The following is a 21,584-nucleotide window of genomic DNA, read 5'->3' on the forward strand; positions in this document are numbered from 1 at the left end:
TGTTCTAGTGGGAATTGTAGGTCTTGCACTACTGTTTAGAGAGGGGGGGAAGCCACAAAACTGGTTTGGTTTGAAACCCCTTCCTCATTTTCATCTTATCACTAGTTGAAATCAGTAACCACTTTAGACCACACATTTTTAACGGTGATAATGAATGAGAATTGTCTGACTTGAGAGGTGCTCCTCTAATAGGCAAAGAAACTAACAGCTAAATTTAATTGCTTCAGAGACTTTGACTTCAGCATGTCCCATCAAATGCATTAAAAAGTATACTGCTAGACTTATTTTTTTGCCACCAGAAAGAAATTGTTATGTGGTTCTCTGCTGCCCATGACACTTTCTTTCTCCTACATCAAGTTTTCTTTCTTCTCTTTTATTAAATTGAATCCAGTGTTAACCTTTCAGAATAAGAAAGATACAGCCAGCATATGGTGGCAACAAAGTTTTCCTCATCCCAAGTCACAATTTATTAAATCCAGTAAAAGACTCGGTACCTAAAAATTAGGTGACTGGTCCCTGCACTGGAATGTAAAGTCTGAAGTTTGGTATCTGGGATGCACCTACAGCGGAAAAATCTTCCCAGATGGGGAGAATTAAGCAACTCAGACAAGATGCAAAACAAACAGGGTGGTGAGTAAGCAGCAATCAAGCTCCAAGCTATGCTGAGGAAAGGACGTGAAAGCTACCTCTCTGTCAGGCAGATTTCTTGAGGTCATGGGAATGTGCTTGCTTGCAGTCTGTTGTGATCCTCAGCATAAAACTTCCTCTGACATTTTCCACTGAAGGATTTCTCTTTAAGCAGGAGGTATGACCCTCCATGATAACACTGGTTATAGCACCTGCCCAAGGTCAAGGAGACATCTTCCCCTTCCTACAAATGCTCTAGCACTCTACCCATCAGAGACAGCTAGGCTGTCCCTTCTGCTGCATCTGTTTAGAGAAAAAAAAAATTTGTTGGGTTAGAGAAAGAAAACAAAAGAGAGAAAATTTGTTGGGTTAGAGAAAGAAAACAAGACTTTACTGGATAGCTGATGGAAAGGACCAGCTTACTGATCTCGTTCATAGGGTGTGCAGGTCCTTCTCACTCAGTGCTTAGATCTGACCTGCATTACACTGGAACAAGGCTGCCCAGGAGAGCACAGCCACAGGCAATGACTCAGCTACTAGACCTGGTCCACGAGACTGCTGCTCCCAGCCTACCCAGTCTGTATGGCTGTGGAGGAAGCTGGAGGGTACATCTCCTCCTCGACCCTGCATGCACAGCAAAGCAGGTGGGAGAAAGGGTGGTTTGAGAACTACGTCTCTGTGCTAATTACTCTGGGGGAAAGACTTCTGAAGGTAAAGGGCTTCAAAGGAAAGAGTTGGCAATGAGGCAAGGAATTATGGAGCTGAGAGCAAGAAAAAGAAAAGAAAGGAAAAAGTGAGTGGAAGAGAACAAAGCACCAGTAAGAAGGGGAACATAGGGAGAGATGAAAAAACAAAGAGGTAGGAAAAACAAAGATCGTGAGAATGTTGCAATGCAATACCTAATCAGCTGTCTCTTCTTACTTTAACTTCCAAAGTCAAGATTTTTTTTTTTTTTTCCCCAAAAGAATGAAATGTCATTTTCTGGTTTGTTTTCCTCTGTAAACCTGCGTTGTTTCTTTATCTGCATTAAAACATGAGTTCGCTCTTTACATAGTAATTTTGAACCCTGTTGGCACATCCTTCTTTTCTCCTTATATGCCAAAACTATTGATACCTTTAACTTCCATCCCCCACCCCTGGTGATCTGAGATAAACCAACAGACTAAATGTACCTTTAGAAGTGCTCCAGTGTGCTCTGAAACTCCCTTTATCTGACCAGGTATGCTTTCAAAAGTGAGATTCTTTTGCTGCTTCACAAAAAATACTTAGCAATACTTTTAATTGTGCTAACTAAATTACATGTATTCATAAATGTGTTTGTATTCGTAAAGAAGTAGGAGTTAATTTTCAAGAAACAAGTTAACTACTACAGATATTTCCATTTTCCTCAGAAACCCTTTGTTTTTTCTGAGGAAGAGCAGACAGGTCTCTGCCCATTACTTCCAAATTACAAAAAAAAAAGTTAAATCTCTAGTTTTCTGTGCTGTCCAGCCTTCCTTCAAACCACCTTTAACTTAAACATGCCCTGAATTCCTCAATCTGTGCCTCTCCTGAGGTGCCCAGACTTTGGATCATCCATCAACCCTCTCTTCCCACAAAAACTCAACAGTTTCTCTTAACACACGCAAACCTGATATGCTCTTGGGTTTCCCCCAGAGCTCTAAACCCCCACAATTTCTGACTCGTTAAACCCCTTACTTGCAGTAGAGCCAGATTTGGCACTGGCACTATGCTGTCGATCTGCTTCTTGCCCATTTCCTCACTCACAGCCCTGGGAAAAGGGGTGCAAAGGCCAGCGGGCATTTTGGCTCACATACCCAGCTAAAGGCAGGGCTGTGGCTGCGAGAAGCATGGGGAGCCTTTGTGGCTGAGCACCTCTACATCCTCTCTGTCACCCTGGTCCCCAGACAGGCAGGAGTGATGCTGGCCACAGTGCATTGTGCTCAGCTATCCCAATGCAGTTAGGGGCCATAAGGTGCAGTTACACTTTATGTAGCAAGTTGTCTCAAAGGGTCATCTCTGTCAAGAGCACCCTGCTGTGCTTTTGACATGTCACCAAACTAATTTAAATTAGTGGAATATGTTCTGTGCTTTGGAGGCTGCAGGCAGCGCCAGGCAAACTGAATGACTGAGAATTTGGCTGGAAGTGTGGATATTTGGATCGAAGTGTGGTTTGCTTTGAGCAACCTGGTCTGGTGGAAGGTGTCCCTGCCCATGGCAGGGTGGTTGGAAGGAGATGATCTTTTAATGTCCTTTCCAACGCAAATCATTCTATGGTTCTATATATTGAGAGGTACTGGATTCTTAGAAATTTAAAAGTGCATTTTTTACTTTTTTGGGTGCTCTCCCTTGCACTAAATCAAACTGAGAGACTGCTAGTGGTGGATGAAAAATGCTGTGGGGTCTGTTCGAAAGGCAAAAGACTAGTCAAGTGCAGTAGTGGGAAGGGGGGAAAGAGAGAACAAGGAGATCAATCTGTAACTGACTGTGAACAATCAATTGAGATAACCCACTACCTTCGGACCAGCCGAACAAGTAACGCTACCCCAAACTTATTTATACCTCACTGATTGCGCTACCTTTGCAGTTGTGGCTAATGACGGAGCGGCATCTTTGGCTTTCTCCTGGCAACGCATTCACTTCTCTAATTCCGCCAACGCGACGAAAGGCACAATTACAAAGAAAGGCCTTTAGGTACGGCAGCAAAACTCCCGTCCCACTCCCTCTGGGAGGCCACGCTGCATTCTGGGAAGGCAGTATGCAAATCAAGAGGGCCCGCCCCCTGCGGCGCCGGGCGGCGAGGGGGGATGGGTGCTTGTTTGCGTCTCCTTCCATTAGCTTGTTTTAATGGCTTTGACAGATGCGATTGCAAAAATAATTCCATTTTTACCAGCTAAGTGAAAAGAAATGTCCTTTCTTCCAGAAAGGAGCTCCTGGGCACCCTGATGGAGGGAAGCTCCACAGTTTTCAAAAAGGTATTTCAAAAAAAGGCCTGTGTACATGCTTCAATTATGGGAAGAGCTCCCTTCAGCACTATCCAATACCGAAAATCTGTATTAGCTTACTGAGAAATTTGACGAGCACCAGAGGTAGCCCAAGGTGAGCAGCAGGAGCACACGGTTAGATCAAGTTGGGTATGGGACCACCCCCACCTGCCAAAAGCAAGCTGTTAGACGTGTTTGGCCGCAGAAAGGAACTTCATGTCTGAGAGCCTCCCTTCACTATTTTTCAGCTGCTTCTGCATGTAACGTACAGAGGTATCGGTAAGCGCTGATTCATGTAATTCATTTTCCTCTGGGCTTCTCTGTCCTTTCTCAAGAGGGCTGCTTTTGCTGTGGGAATACAGCCCATCTCTTCTGCCTAGGGGAACCCCAGGCCAGACACAGCTGCATTCTCTCCTTCCCTAATAAGTGGAAGCAACTGGTAGTTAATCTCTCTAATCACTACCTTTTGCCTTTCCCAAAGGCCTGTGATTATTGCAGGAAGAGGTGTTTTCCTGGACTTGGAGGGCTTGTCAGATTTTTCTCTAAAGGCCTGTGGGTACTTGTCTCCATTGGCCATTAGGTCTGGTGTCATTCTTCCTCAAAAGTGTTTCCATAATTGACTTCACCAAATGCTTCCCAGATCAGTTTCTCTTCAAACTCTTTAAAGTTTCCTTGGGTGTCAGCATACCTTCTGGGGAAAATCTGTCCTGGATAAAGGATGGGCAGGAGAACATACAGCTTTATCCCCATGGTCCTACTCTGGTGAGTGTATAGTAAGATGTAATATGCCCAAGCTGCATGTGATTTTAGTGTTCACTGCAGAAAAGACACAAGTATTTGATTCTTTAAGTTCCCAATACATACGCAGGAGGAGACTATCTGGCTCTCACCCATTGCTATGTGTTCATAGTGTGTCCTCCTTATCCCTTCCCAGAGCCACAGCAATAGGTGCTCTTTTCCTTCTGTGGCCTTGCAAACTGTCACTGCAATTGCTATTGCATGACACATCGAGAGGAGCCCCAATGAGAGTATGAAAGTCTGATGAAGTAGATTTTTAAAAAAATAATGGCTCCCTTGGATTTGGAGTGATCCGTGACTGTGGACAGAAACATGAGAAAGGTAAAACTGACCGTAACAGGAAAGGAAATGCATCATTCTGTCAAAAAGACAGCTTTCAGAAGGGCTCTGTGTTACATAAAGAAATCAGCTAGATTAACTCTCTCAGCAGCAGTAAAACCTGAAACACAGAAGATGGTAAAACAGAGAGAAATCGTTCAAGAGCTACACTTGCTGTACTTGGTTTGGAATCATATGATAAATGTTCCCTGCATTTTCCCCTGATTGTTTAGTTTTTGTAATGCTGAAGATACCCATCCGAAGAGAGGTAGTAAAAGGGTGGGGACTAGCGAAGGATAGGTGCTTAAATGTTTGGGTAGATTATGGGGTGGGTTTGGTGGTGGTTGTGGTTTTGGTGGATCATGGGGTGTCCCTGCCCATGGCAGGAGGGTTGGAACTAGATGATCTTTAAGGTCCCTTCCAACTCAAACCATTCTATGATTCTGTGATTACTGGTAGCAATGTTTTGACTTTTTGGTTTGGAGCAGGAACTGCAGCTTTATTAGCTATCCAAAACTAAACCCTTCATATCCAATCTTTATCTTGCATTTTCAGAGCATGGGCTGCAATTAATTTAATTGTCACAGATAATCACTGAGATGCTAAGCTCCTGCATTTTGTTATCAATTTATTAATTCTTCTCTTCTCTGAAAGTTTCATTATATATCATTACTACAAATTGAGTAAGTTCTGGTCTTTTTGATTTAATCTGGGTTTCTTTTTTACTTGCTTATCGCGGACTCAGATCTTTATCTGACCAGCTTTCTCTTCTGGAACCAATTATGGGAACACAAATCAGGTCCAACTTGTTGCCTAGTCCTCCTGTTTACAATGAGAACTCTACAACAGCAGAAAGTATTGGAAACTATTTGGAGTCCATGGTGCCATTCATTGTGGCTACAGAAATTTTCATAAAGAAAGAATTGTTTGCAAAATGGTTTATTTTGTCCATACTGTTTGGCTTCTCTGAAACTTGTTTTTTTTCAAGGGAATGTTTCACTGTACTGTAGCTGTTTTATTCCAGCTAGCATGCGCAGTAGGTTTCCATTTCATTTTATTTTTATACTTGCTGATAATTAAGTCCATACCTTCAGTAAGTGTAAGCCAACATTGCTTTATTAATGTCAATTACTGTTAGCTATTATTTACATCGAAAAAGCACCCACATGTCTCAACAAAACCAGCACCCCCTCTGACAAACAACACTATGAACAACAGGCAAGAGACACTTGCCTGAAAGCTCCTTAAGGCAGAGATTTAATGTGCTCCGATTTACATCAGCTATGGTCCTTGGAGTATTCACGGGGCTAGGACAGTGACAGGGAATGATACACACTTATTGCATCACGTTCTTAAAGTGTATGTCCTTTAGATGTGTAACCTGCCATTGTTTTAAATTGGTAGGGAACAACTTCTTAAATTATAGATCTGTATTTTCAAGACGACAGAGAAAATTATTTCATGTGACACTGTTAGCAGCACTTCCTTCTGGGGCCAAGTAAGATTTGGTTTTCCCCTACTCAGGGTTTCAGTCCTAAGAGAGATAACCTGTATCACTGTGAAAACATTTTGTGTTTTCTGGGGTGGAAAAAACCTGAAGTATCTGGAATTACACAACATGTCTTTTTTACAATTTAGAGTTTTGGAAGACTGTCTTCCCATTGGGAATTAATTAAAATGACTTTATTTAGTCCCTGAGGACTATAGGATTTGTATATTGAGAGTCTTCTAACACCTTTCTCTAGGGAATGCTTGCTGAAGAAATAGCTCAGCTTTTTCAGTGGAGGTAATGATGTTGCATGTTTGCAATTATTATTTCTTACACTGAGCATCTAAGTTAATACTTCCTGAATTCAGTTTAAACAAGAAAACAAACTTCTAGTGAAAGGATAACTTTGCCTAGACAGAAAGTACTATGTCTAACTGTACTTTGAGCTATAGAATCATAGAGTCATTTCGGTTGGAAAAGACCTTCAAGATCATTGAGTCCAACCATTAACCATGCCCCCTAAACCATGCCCTGGAGTACCCTATCCACTCGCTTTTTGAATACCTCCAGGGATGGTGAATCAACCACTTCCCTGGGAAGCCCATTCCAATGTTTGACAACCCTCTCAGTAAAAAAATTTTTCCTAATATCTAACCTAAATCTCCCTTGCCTCAACTTGAGGCCATTTCCTCTTGTCCTATCTCCAGACACCTGACAGAAGAGACCAACACCCACCTCACTACAACCCCCTTTCAGGTAGTTGTAGAGAGTGATAAGGTCTCCCCTCAGCCTCCTCTTTTCTAGACTGAACAACCCCAGATCCCTCAGCCGCTCCTCATAAGACTTGTGCTCAAGGCCCCTCACCAACTTGGTTGCCCTTCTCTGGACACGCTCTAGCAGCTCAATGTCTTTCCTGTAGTGAGGGGTCCAAAACTGAACACAGTACTCGAGGTGCGGCCTCACCAGTGCCCAGTACAGGGGAACAACCACCTCCCTGTTCCTGCTGGCCACACTGTTCCTGATACAGGCCAGGATGCCGTTGGCCTTCTTGGCCACCTGGGCACACTGCTGGCTCACATTCAGCCGGCTGTCAACCAGCACCCCCAGGTCTTTCTCTGCCGGGCAGCTTTCCAGCCACTCTTCCCCAAGCCTGTAGCGCTGCATGGGGTTGCCGTGACCGAAGTGCAGGACCCGGCACTTGGCCGTGTTAAACTTCATACAATTGGCCTCAGCCCATCGATCCAGCCTGTCCAGATCTCTTTGTAGAGCCTCCCTACCCTCAAGCAGATCGACCCTGCCTCCCAACTTGGTGTCGTCTGCAAACTTGCTGAGGGTGCACTCGATCCTCTCATCCAAATCATCAATAAAGATATTAAACAGAACAGGGCCCAACACCGAGCCCTGGGGAACCCCACTTGTGACCCGCCGCCAACTGGATTTCACCCCATTCACCACAACCCTCTGGGCTCATCCATCCAGCCAGTTTTTCACCCAGTGAATAGTGCACTTATCCAGGCCATGAGACGCCAGCTTCTCAAGGAGTATGCCATGAGAGACAGTGTCAAAGGCCTTGCTGAAGTCTAGGAAAATAACATCGACAGCCTTTCCCTCATCCACTAGGCGGGTCACCCGGTCATAGAAGGAGATCAGGTTGGTCAAGCAGGACCTGCCTTTCGTAAACCCATGCTGACTGGGCCTGATCCCCCTCTTATCCTGGACTTGCCATGTGAGTGCTTTCAAAACAAACCGTTCCATAATCTATGTTCTGTTCAAAATGTTTGTTTTGCTTTAATGAGAGAATTTTGTAATCTGTTAGCCTTACGCTACTTCTGTAAAACACAGCTAAAAGAAACAGTAAATTTCACAAGAAACTTGGTCATATCACGAGGAAGATTATTTTCACGTATTTTTGTTTACCACATTTGACTCTTGCAGGCTTATGGTGTAGATGTTGTGGCCAAACCGATTATGATTAGTGTCTAAAGACTGATGTGGAGGCTAGGAAGGCAACAGTTTTCCTTTTGCAGCTTATTTTGGGTATAATCCCCTTCCCTCCTGCGCAGGTGTAGATAACCCTTTGGCAGAAGAATAGCAATGTTTCTGTGGCACAAAGGCTGTCCTGCAGAAAGTAAAGGCGTAGTGCCTGGCAGAGCAGGCACCGCACCCGTGTAGAGGGGCAGGGATGCACGGAAGGCATCAGCTGTAACCTGAGGAGTACACCCGCCGCTACACAAGGGCTTCCCCCAGTGAGTTACTGTCCCGGCAGGCAGAGTGGGCTCTGCCGCAGGGTGGTGGGGCTCTGTGGCACTGCAGGAGGAAGGATATTTCCCTCTCTACAGGGTGAAGGAGCTCTCTAGCATCTGCCTCCAGGACTGGGACTAATGGATGATGACTGGATTTTGTCTTCCTGGTGGAAATTTCGGTGGTCTCAATTAAGTTACCTTAACCTTTTATTCTTGGTCTGCTGAACTCTGTGGGTCTGAGATGGAGAAAACCAGTGGCTCCATAAATAAGCTATTCTGATCCTAAAAAGACCTATGAGTCTGGGAGAAGTGATTAAAAATTCCTACTGAAATTTCCACTTGGGTGATCAAACTAAGAGCACATGATTGTGTGTGAAAGTGGGAAAAGGAAAACTCCCCGTGAAAGCAGAGCAGACTAGAATCATATACTGTAAAATAATTTAAAAAATATTAATTCCTCTGAATGCAGTGATGAATAATGCAGGCATCTTTCCTCATCATTGGGTACTGCCCAGGTTTTACTAAATATCTCTGCGGTAACGCAGATTTTACACAGGGCTTTGCAGAAGAGTGGGACGGGTCAGACACAGCCTCTCTCACCCGAGGCATGGCAGCGGTGACACTGGGCCAAAGCCAAAGCCTAATCCCAGCCCCGCCAGCCCCACAGAGAGGCCCTCGGGCAGCGCACTGACCAGGGGACTGTGGGGAGGCAGGCAGTGCCCCGGGATGAGGCAGACCCCAGCCGGGTCCAAGGAGGAGGCTGAAAGCTGGGATGAGGCAGGGAAGAGAAAATGGTGGTGAGGCCTGGCTGCCAAAGAGCAGCTGGGGGCCATCGGCAGGACAGGTGGGCTGCTGGCGTGAGCGAGGAGGTGTGATGGCAAAAAAAGCCAACGTCAAAAAAGCAGGGGATGCTTCCTGCACCTCACAGAGGCACCCCACTTCCCATCGGCTCCCAGCTGCCACCCTGCCCCTTGCAGCACCACACACAGGCCTGGCGCACCGAGACATGGCTACCTGCAACATCAGCTGGTCAGGCTAAAGCAGCATGGGGGCCTGGCTTGAGGGCGAGGAGGGGGCTTCCCCGAGGTGTTTGCAACCCCTTCCCCCCGAAAAGGCAGGATGTCGAGTTTGGAACCAGCTTTGTAATTTGTGCCAGCTTGGCAAAATGCCTGCCGGGACGCCTGTTATACAAAGGTGGATGTTGCAGCCTTGAGCAAACAGACAGCCTCTCCGCCAGGATCCCAGTGGGCATGGCTGGATGGGCAGCAGGTGCCTGGTCAGCAGCTCAGCAGAGGTATGCCTTGCATATTAACTCTGATAATTGACACCAGGCTCCCAGCATTAGCCCTGAAGCGCATATCCCTTGGGATTTTGAAGGGCCGTGTCCCTGCAGTAGAGAGGGGAGGGCTCATGGGTGGGGAAATTTTTGAGGCCCTGTGGTGGAGACAGAGCTGAGTGTTTGCAACCACCACACCCACTGCCGGGCTGGGAAAGGGAGCACAATTATTACCACATTGATTAACAGTGCTAAGTTAAATATTAACATGTGGCAAAGGAGAGTTACGGGAAGGATATCTTTGGCCTTCATTAAGAAAAAGCTTCCACACTCTGGGAGAAAGGATGTAGTGAAATACCTGTAGGGGGGAAATTGGGAACTGGTAAAGAAAATCCTGAAGGGGGAAAAAAATATGCGTATTGGATTTAAATCTATGACAGCATGCAGGTTTCTACTGGTATATTCATGTCATTTGGGTTTATGGAGAGGTAAGTGGTTCTTAATTTCCAGAGCTGTGCCTGCAGAGCTCGTGGTGCAGTTACAACTTGTGAGCACAAGTGAGCTCTCATCGCCTTTGCATGTTCAGCCTGTGGACGCAGGGGGAGGAAGGTTGTGGAGATGGTAAGTATATAGTGCAACTTTGCCTCTGCAGCTCAGTCCCCAGAAAGAACCTTTTGTTCGTACGCTATGTATTTGTGGGGCTGTAAGGCATTTATATGGTAGACATAGCTGAAAGGAAGGCAGTGGAAAAAAAACAAAGGGGTATGGAAAAGAAAGGTAAACAGGAACAATAGCATTTTACCCAGCAGGCTTCAATAATTGAACAATGAATGCAGATTTCAAATAGATGGGAAATGCTGATATAAAGAATCTACAGGAAAATTAATCTGTAGGGGCTGAGGATATATTCCTCTCAGCACAATTAACATCTCACAGCTGACTTAAAAAACACCCAAACACATAACCCCTCAGTCTAGAAAGAGGGGGCTGAGATGGCTTGAGGCTATGAGCTTCAAGCCGCCACCTGTGGGAAGCAATCATCAAAGAAATATTTGAGGCTTATGATGACCAGAAATTAAATACCTTTCTGCATAAAATGAGGGCCTCCACCTTGCTCAGTTGCTGTATTCTCTGATAATCAAATGGCACATTTGCTTGAAGCACCTAGAGCAGAAATTCTTGTGTCTTGTATGTGAAAGATTTAGGCAGCCATCACTTAATTTTTGGTGTTTATCCTTTTGACTATTCTGTTTCATTAATCTGTGAAAAGCATGCTTGAATCTGTAAGCATGATGTATTAGAAATGAAAACCATATAATTAAAGTAGAATCAGGTGACTCCTCTTTCCTCCTCTGCCCCCAGCAGCGAGTAACTTTCAACTGCCATTGCACAAATGCCTTTGAAGCACAGTGCCTGTGTTGTTAACAATGGTAAAAATCAAGTGAGTAGCAGGCACTGGCTTCTCAAAGAGACTGGAGAAGAAAGCATATTCCATGAGGGATTAAGATTAAAAAATGTATTCTTGACTCGATGCTCATTTATTCCAGAAAATCAGAGGCTAACAAAAAAGACTTACAAATTAAAGGGAGCAGGACCTACCAAAAATGTTAAAGTCACTAAAGCACTTGAAAAAGCAGAAGTGGCATGAGGAAGGTTGAATTACATGTGTGTAGTGTTGGAAACTTTCCTGAACCTAGACGGCTGCATCCCTGCTTTGTCCTGCCTGTTGCAGCTCTATACAAATATTACTTCTATAATGTTCGATTGCAAGTGATGTTAAAATAAGGTGGAACTTCAGCAGCAAAAGACTAGTCTAGTGCAGCAGTGGGAGTGGAGAAACAACAAAGAAATCTGTAACTGACTGTGATCAATTAATTATAAATACCACTGCCATCGGACCAGCCGAATAGTGTTTTCTATCAGAAAACTATTTATAGCTCTGAGAATGGCATACTGTTTTTGTTATGATGGTCTCACTAGCATCCTGGTTTTGCAGACTCAAATTGTTGTGGTTTTCTCTTTTAAAAATAATGCAGCTGTATCTCTCTTAAAACCCAGTGTGTAATATATTTTGTGTGGACCTTTTCCTTTAAACAACAACAGACACTGTTGCATGATGGGTAAGTGATATGCAAAGAAGCAGCCTCGAGTCATAAATTGAAAAGTGCTGAAGAACAGTGCTGTTGTCTAGTTCTTTTTCAAGTAGTGAAGCAGGCTTTACAGGTTACCTCTGATAGGAGAAAAAAACTGTTTTGAGATAATCTTTAACAAGTGTGCAGGATTTCTGTGAGCAGTCCTGCACTGAGTACCGTGCTCTGCACCCACATTTCTGCATTTGCAGCCCTCCAGAGACAGACATGCAGGGTCACACACATATCTATACTAATATATTCTTTCAGTTACGTCTGCTGTAGCATCTAACACCACAAATACCTTTCTCTGTTTGAGAAGGGCTGCTGAAGCCTTATCTCCCTGCTTCACAGCACATCAGTGCTGCAGATGAGATGGAAAGGCCAGTAGCAAATAGGCATAGATGAGAGCCAGATCTCAACAGCTACCAAGAAACTATTCTTGCAAAACAGAACTTTCCATTTAGGGATAAAATAAATACCTCAAATACCTCAAAAATGTCATCTTCTTTTTCTTTTTTTTCCCCCTTCTTTATTTTTTTGCTGATATTAGAGCCAAAGTGCATCAAGGAGAGATCACATTGAAAAGGTAGCGTTTCAGTGAATGCTCTGCTTGCAAATGAAATCAGATGAAGAAGAATCTTCCTCCTGTTCCAGCCACTCCCACACTCACCTGCCCCTCAGCAGTGCTGGGATAACTGCTTCTGCAGCAAAACCCCACACCCCTGGGAGAAAATGGCCTCAGTTTTGAAAACCAAAAAAACATGTAATATGTGGAGGGCCCTGGTTAGTGCAGATCAGCTCAGCCATGCAGTTTATGGTGCAGCTCTCCAAAAGAGCACAACTGCGAGGGCAATGAACTGCAGCACCGGGGCAGGAGTTCTTCTACCCTCCAAACTCAGCATCTCACTCACTGCCTTTTCATTGTGTTGCAGTTCTTTTCACTGTCCTCTTTCTGGTCACCTAGCAAAAGAGACCTTGCGAGGAGTTCTACAGCCTCTTCTGCTGACCTAAATCTAAGCTCCTGAGGTCACACCTTTTCTCCCTGATGTCCTGGTTGCATAGTCCCACCATCTCCCTTGCATCAACACAGCTAATCCAGGAAAATGATACAGTGGCAAACAACACTTCAAATGTTACCTTTTCAGCCTAATGAGTTCAGTGTGCAACTGCACACTGAAAGTGAGGAAACAAGGGAAGGATGGAATTGCCCTGGAAAATCTCCAGGTGCCTGACTTCAGATTGTCTTTAAATTGCTGTGTGTGCAGTAGCTCACTGTCTCATCTGAGGAGTAGGTTAAATAATCCTAAAGAAAGCAAGTATCACTCCTACTGATTTCAGAGAGATTGGCTTAAAATATTCTAGAGGCTCAACTCAGCTTGATGTCTATGATCTATCAGACTTCTTTGGGCTATAAAAAGTGAAAATACAGACATTCCTTGCTCTCAAACCAAGCAGGCTGCCAGAATAGAAAATTGAATTATTTTCTAAAATTTGGAATAATGTCTGAATTTCAAAATTTGGGCTGTTTTGCTTCTGTATTTATAATACTAAGCTGGAACCAAAAGAAAATGTTTCAGCTTTATTGTAGAGAAATATTGGTATCCTGATGGCACCACAATTAATGGATTAATTTCTTCAGATCAGTGCTGTGCTTTCATTCCAATACCCACTAAGTGCCAGAATTTTTATATTCTGAAACCAGATAAATCAGGAAGTGAAGAGTCATAGCTTCATCCAAATTGTTCTTTCTGAAGGCACATCAGTCTGTCGCGCTTGAGACCCAGCAGGTTCAACTTGGGTCAGAGAAAGTTTAGTATGACACAAGTAGGGGCACTGATGCAGTGTCTCTTTCATGGGAAAGTAGTGTCCAGCCAGCAACAACAGCCAGATCTCTTGTCATTGGTCTTCCTCCTCAAACTGAGGACCTTTTTACCTTTTATTGTGGTTTAATCCCAGCTGACAACTAAGCACCACACAGCTGCTTGCTCACTCCACCCTGGTAGGATGGGGGAGAGAATTGGAAGAGTAACAGTGAGAAAACTCATGGGCTGAGATAAATCCAATTTAATAAGTAAAGCAAAAACCATGCATGCAAGCAAAGCAAAACAAGGAATTCATTCACTACTTCCCATCGGCAGGCAGGTGTTCAGCCATCTCCAGGATAGCAGGGCTCCATCATGCAAATGCATAATTGGGAAGACAAATGCCATCAGTCTGAATGTCCACCCCCCTTCCTTCTTCTTCCCCCAGCTTTATATGCTGAGCATGATGTCATATGGTCTGGAATATCCCTTTGGTCAGTTGGGGTCAGTTGTCCAGGCTGCGTCCCCTCCCAACCCCTCGTGCGCCCCCAGCCTGCTCGCTGGTGGGGTGGTGTGAGAAGCAGAATTCCTGATTTGTCAGGAAATCAAAAGTGGTTTATTTCCTCCTGCAGAGTTCTTTTGGCTACATAAACCTACTGAGCAGAAAGGGAGGCAGGAAAATAAAAGAGCATGTCATTTTATAAAATCAGTTAAAATGCAATGCAAGGGATGCACACATAATTTGGAATGATCCCTGAGATCATATGCTTGATATTATTTGACTTGATAATGTTGTAAATATGTTTGGTTAGGGATTTGTTTATGTGACACAGTTCATTTGCACATGTTTTACATCAGTAATATTGTATCCAGGCTTTTCAAATAAGTGCCTAATCTAACAACATCTTTTTGAACTGTATCAGAGTTGGAACCCATTTCACTTGCTACTACTTCAAAATCTGCGTTGCTGTGGAATTATTTCCTCCAAAGTTGCAAAATTGGGCTACTCTCAGCTGCCTCTCAGTGCTTTTGTGCCATTGCTATGGCAGGCTCCAGCAAGTGAATATGCATTGGAAGTAATCTCTGTTCTCACCCTTAAAAGGGATTGTATATTTTCTTTGAGTTTTCATACCCCTATTTTCATGTGTATCATTTCAAAACAGGGCCCTACTTACCTTCACAGATACATCTTTTACCTATTGCAGAGATTTTCAAGGGATGATAGGGTTAGACCTATAAGAATAATCCCTCATCATGGCAAAGACCCAAAATATTTGTAAACCCTGGCAGACAATGGGAACCTTGGGCCAGCCCACAGGAAGACACCAAGATTGGCCTCATGCTTGTTACTCCTGGCTTCATCTTTGGCCTTGTTCCAGCCACATCTCCACAGGCCTCAAATTCAATATTATTTTAGCACACTAATTAGATACCCTGCAGCATGAACTGGGCTTCAGGGCCAAAGTAGGGGATATATGTCATCTCTTATACCACCTTTTTCAATATACATGTAATAATACAGGCTGAAGCCTTGCTATACAGAGGACCCCGTCTACAGTGGAGATCCACTTTGAATGTAATAGGACAGGTTTTTTGTAAGAGGTCAAGAGGATTTCTTTATATAACTTGTGTTAATGTGTTTGTTGCAAACCACTGCTCTTCTGATTAGCCCTGTTAAGTTTAATGCTGACTTCTTCTCTTTCGTTATCCACTATCTGTGTGTTTAGCTGTGTCTTTAGAGACTTAACCTACAATCAAAATATTTGACATGTCAAGTGGGAGAGTTAATGTTGCTACAGAAACCTTTATGATTACTTATGTATGGTTACTTTTAATTAGTTTTGACAGACTGAAAAAAAGGTGACAAAGATTCTACAGTGTGCTTCAAGTATAGTGTGCTACATGGCATTTCAACATCTAATGTTAGTGAAGGGGGTACAGGCATTCACTAAAAGCAACAAATGACCTTACTTGACACTTCAACATTTGCTGTAAACCACATTCTGAATAGTGTTTGAGGAATGCAAGACAACACATGATTCAAAGAGCGTCTTCACATCATCTTTACATCTGCCAATATAAAGAACAAGAGGTGTCTCCTTCTCTTGTGTAGGAAGGGAAAAATAGCTTACGTTAATCAAAGCATTCTCATAAAAAAAGAAAAAGCTTCTTGAGAAGAAATATTTGATCAATATTTCTGATTTTAGCAAACAATAGTATAGCTCATATCTCAGAAAGGAATTTTGTTCATGAGGATACTCATTCAAAGCACTGAGAAGTAAAAATTCCTTGATTTCCATACAGCCTTAATCTAGCTAAAGAAAATATAGGAGTCTGGAGCCAACAAACTACCCTTCTAAGTGATCTGATCTGGCAATAGGGTTGCAGTGGGTGGAGATAAAGTCCCAAAGATATCTCTTTCCTCCTTTACCTTATATTTCCTAAGAGAAACACATGGTTTATTTTTTATAATGTTTTCCTGAATGTCCCTGGACTTATAGTTTTAAAAAGCATCACAACTGTAGCCAACAAGCAGTAGTAAAAACAGTGTTTGGTGATGCAAATTTCCCACTGATGGCTGAGCTTCCTGGTCAAAATCAACCAAGTAAATATGACAGTATGGCATTCAGTTTCTTTTAAATAACTTCTTTTTGTTCTCTGTACCATGCTGGCAAGCTCTCTAATTCATTACATACTTGGAAGCAAGTGTCTGCTGAAGACAAAGTGATGTCATGATTCTAACTAAATTTTTTGCTAGCATATGCTGCTTCCATTTTCTTCCCAGGAGTTTTTATAAGTCCGTAGTACTCCAGAATTATCAGAAGCCATGTGTAGCAGCAGAAAACTGCTCTGCTGTTCTGCTTTTGCTTTGTGTCTATAAATGCAGTAGTAAATAGCAAGATATGTCAGAGATTGAAGGAGTGATCAGTCAGGGACATGATGTGGTTGGGCAGGGAGTCTTTGTTATTTCACCTAAGGGAAAGCCTATAAATTGGCATTTATGTAATTAGAAATTTGAACATAAATACTGTCCTTCAAGCATTTTCAAACATGGGAAAAAATGTTTTTCTAACTTCTCTCTTTCTGGTTTAAAGGTACAGCATGGTTTAGTATGCTGAATGAGCTAAATGTTACAATTTATTAAGATTATTAATCAGGGTAACAAGCTTTCCCACCTCTAAAAGCAACAGATCATAACCAAAATATTTAAAGCCCTGTAATGTTCATGGTTATTAGCTTACTTGAAAAAAATCTGTTCAGAGACTAAAGCTAATTTTATTTACTCCCATTCAGACAACTTTAGGAAAAGTCACCTGAATATTGATTTCTATCAATTTCAAACAAGAAAATTATTTTGCCATTTATTTTGTTCTGATAGCCCTGACCATCTCCACTCAGAAATTTTTATTTCAGTTTAAATTGCCTACCAATAAGTCTCTTGCTAGTCTCTGTACTTCATCTTTCTAACCTGACTCGTTCTTCCAAAGCTGAATCAATATTGCAATTTCCTAAATTATGATAACATGTCATCTTATTCAGGAACACACAGATTCTGAAATCTTAATAGAGTAGTAATGTTATGCCCTGTATAAACTGGTATATCAATTACATTTGGAACATCTGTGTTGAATTACTTTTGGTAGGCCTGATCAGGGAATAAAACTTTGTCATGGTGAGAATAGGGATTTAAATACAAAAATACAAATGATGGCCATGGATGCCAAGACATTCATGTTCCAAAATATCTCTGCTCCAACTAACAAAGATTTAGGGCTGCCCCTGAGAAGTGCTTAGCACATCATGGTTTTAACTTCGTGTTTCAAATAATCTTCACTATCAGTACTTAGCACTTAGCTGGCCTTCAAGTAAAAAAAAGAATAATGGATGCCTCTTTGCATAAGATTTTATTTACACTACATGTTTTCATTAAGGTTACAACCTTTTACTATTCAATCAGTTTATGACCATATACAAGCAGTTAAATGGTTTATGGTAAAGCGCTGCTTAGTCAAATCTCATTTAGCAACAGTGTCAACTGAAGTCCTGATCTAGCAAAATATTTAAACATTGGCAATAATGTAAGCATGCAGTTATTTCTTTTGATGTTAAAAATACTGTGCATGAGCTTAATGCTGAATCGAGGCCATGTAGTGTTTCATCTATGCTGGTTGTCTAGACTCTGTTACAGATGTTTTCCTGCAAAGGCTTTGGCACACTGCATATTTGTGCTACAAGTGGAAACCAGTCTTCCTCTTGCCCTTTTCTCATTAACACTGCCCAAAATGATAGTGTTAGAAAAGGCCAAGGCTTAGAGACACAAGAAAATTAGGATAATTCAGTCTTTTGCAAGCAGATGTGGAGTGCCTCCTAACTTTTGCATGCCTAAATGCCTCTGCAAAAGTTGGTCTCAATGATTTGCTGGGTTGCTTTAAAGCAAACAAAACAAAATTAACTCTTATTTCCCCTTCCCTCTCCTCTCCCCTGCAGCCTAGGTTTAAAGTTGACAACCAAAATAAGACATTTGGTATGCTAGTAACCTAAATAGCAGCTACTTTCTACAGTTCAGAAATGCACAATGGAATATGAAAGCAGGTTTTTTTGAAATACTGAAGTGCACTAGGAAGGAAGGACTCAAAGTTTGGAAATATACTCATGTTTCTGTATCACGGGAAAATAACAATCAGTATGTTACCCTTAAACTAACAGCTTCATTTAAAAATTTTTATTCTAAAGTGTCAGTCAAGGCTAATGAGGAATTTTAACTTCAGTTGAAAGTCATCTGAGAGAAATTAAATAAAGTTATGTAATCCTTGAGAACGTTGTTTTAATAAAGCATTGAATAGCACTGGGCAAGCACATACACACACATTACTGAATATATTCAAGCAAAAGTAATGTTTATGTTGCTACAACAGTCAGGAATGACCTAAGGGGGCCACATTTGGATTCAGTTTACATTTATAGTAATGTAGGCTGTTATCCAAGTTTGAGCCAGAGATTCCCATTCTGAAGGTTTTCCTTCTAGTCTTTCTCTCCTTCTATTGTAAACATTTTTTAAGACCAGTTACATTAAAACTGGGACAAGAAATTGAAGTTCCTTCTGAGTTTGGGTTCAAACCACAGCATTTAGGAAGGTTTCAGTACAAAAATCCCATGTTTTGTGGTCGTCTTCTCCCCTCCTCAAAAATAATTTTCCTTTTTATTAAGTGTGTTGGATTCTTGCCTGTGAGAACATATTTTATTACTTTTGTTCAAGCTGAGTGAATACCTGGAAATATAGCTTTTAGGTTATCAGGTACAATAGTAATATTTCCCTATCTCCACTATTTACCTGTTAGTTTAAAGTTCATATAGAAACTGGTGAGAACATCTAATGCCGAGCCATTAAGATTGCTTTGCTTGTATTTATGTAACTTAGTTCAGTAACAGGCATAAACCATCTTACGTGTTTATAGCATGGGCTCATGGCTTTTTCACATCAGTTTTAGATTGACACTGGTTAGAATACTTAAACTTTCTAGTACAGACAAAGCTTGCTATAAGAAACAGCCCCAGTATCCTCCTTAATGCAATATGTATATGGTGAGATGTAGTTTGTGAAGTGTATCTCAGTTGGAAAGAATTACCTTTACTAGCATTTCAGAATTGCAATCTCCGCTGTCTTGCGCCGCTGTTGCAAGAAAAGAACATTTTGAGATATTGGATATGTTTCAGACTACTAACTGCGAAGAATTTTCCTTTGTGTGTTTCTATTCCATTTTCCCCCCTACCTAGCAAATGCTACCTGACACTCAACTGCTGTGAGGACAGTGAGGTTAATTAAATAAATATACTCAGCCCATTTTACTGACAGTTTTTCATGCTGAGTTTTCTCTAACTTTACATCATGGTCCCTGAATCATCCTGACTTCTGGAGACCAACGTAATGCCCTACAGAGGAAATTCTCAAGCTAAAAATCACTGGAAAAATCAAAATGTGTCTGAGGAATGAAAGATTTTGAGAAACAAGCAAAGTTTTTCTCAGAGGTCTACAGAGAACATTTATCTGGTGTGATAGCTCATAACCAAGGCCAATAATCAAGAGACCAGTTTCTACAGAAGTATGCAAGAACCTCTAATCAAAAAAAGGATTTTTTCTAATCCTCCTTAACTTTTTGTTGTTGTATAAAAAAATGATCCTCTGTGCAAGATTATTACCCACATAAATGCCACATCAGTATTTTACCCCTGATATATTGTGGCAAGAATTTGCACAACTTACCAATGCCTGAAATAAAATATGGTTTGTTTCAATATCTTGATTGACTTTCATTACTGCTAAAGCTCACCTCTTATCTTAATATGTTTAAGAGTAAGTAGGGTCCCAAACTGACTTCCTCTGTGCTATAATTTTGCATCCTTCTCTTATAACTCCATCTCTTCATCTCCTCTTTTATCTAAACAGGCCTGTCTTTTCCACAAATCTTTTACTTTCCCTATCTGTGTTGTTTTGTTTTGTTTTTATTCAGACATGATAGATGAATTCCAAGTTCCTTTTGAGGAACAGGCTTAACTTATACTTTGCCATGAAACACGTTCATTTCCATTTTTTATAGGTCCTAATGATTCACCCACATGTTTAGTTCCTTGCCGTCGATGGAGCAGGCGCTTCCACTGAGTTATCCACCGCATTGCTTAGGTTTCCTATTTTGCTACATGCATTTTTTTCATCAAACAGTATACGTATGATTCCTTTTGGCTTCCACTGGGTCATCCTGTCTGCACTGGTGTTTTGTAGGCTATTCATAGGGCAATAATCAAATAGGTCACTGTGAAGATATCATTTGGATTTTTCTGTGATTTTAACTTTTGACATGGCCAGACTTTGAAGTCTTATACCAGGCACAGTATCTCCTTTTTGGTTTGCTCAGTCTTGCTCAGACTATGACCCCAGCCAATGGACTGCTCACCTGGTACACCTGAGCATCAGTAAGGATTCTTACCCTTGGTCTGTCTTCCTCGCTTGCTGCTCCAAAAATCTAGTGAGATAAAAACAAATGAGGTGAAGTAATTAACTCACCTTACTGAGCACGAATGAGGAGGAATTGTAAGTCCAACTGGTAAGTTCACCACCACTGTCAGTACGACTGAAACTTGGCCAGAGGGGTACACCTGAGTCCTGAGACTTCCAGAAAAGCAGCCAGATGAAGAAAGGGCCAGCATTTTTTGTTGGTTTTTTTTTGTCTTAGAAATTATATAGAGCAGCTGTGACGGTTTGATCCTAGAAAGGTATATCTACCTTATAATCTAGATCAAAATAACATAAATGTTATAAACAAATCTAAAGCATGGGTTTGGGGGCAGACACTAGAAACTCTTGTAGGGTGAAAATATGAATCAACCCTCCATTTTCATTTCAATCCTCCTGCCCTAGCAGACCTTTTCAAAGCAGCAGAGGTACAGACCTAGAGAACACATGGCAGCAGATGACAAAGTGGATAATTTCTCATCATGAACACATTGGGAAAACCACTTATTTACAATTATTTCTGTTAGACAAGAACACTTTTGCTAACTGCTTCTTGCGGATGGAATTTACACACACTGCTCTGATTTTCACTGAGGCTTAATACTTAGGTCTTGTCCCAGTGAACATAACCCATTACCTTTTTTGCCAAATAGGTGGTAGCATTTACAGTCTCTTCTCTCTCTAGTGTCTGTTCTGTATCACAGACCCATACCCTCATTGCCCTCAGTGTCAGGGAGAACTGTGTCAAAAGAAAGGAAATTTTTACGCACTCATGATATTACCATACAAATGTTTGACATAATGGTTAAACTGGTTAGCTCGGATTTCTGCAGGTACAACTTTCTTTTCCGGATTCTGTTCACTTCAAGACTATGGTTTAAATTGCTGTTCAGCTTTCAGTGACAA

The sequence above is a fragment of the Harpia harpyja genome, chromosome 1, assembly GCF_026419915.1.
Source record: "Harpia harpyja isolate bHarHar1 chromosome 1, bHarHar1 primary haplotype, whole genome shotgun sequence".
Taxonomy (NCBI): Eukaryota; Metazoa; Chordata; class Aves; order Accipitriformes; family Accipitridae; genus Harpia; species Harpia harpyja.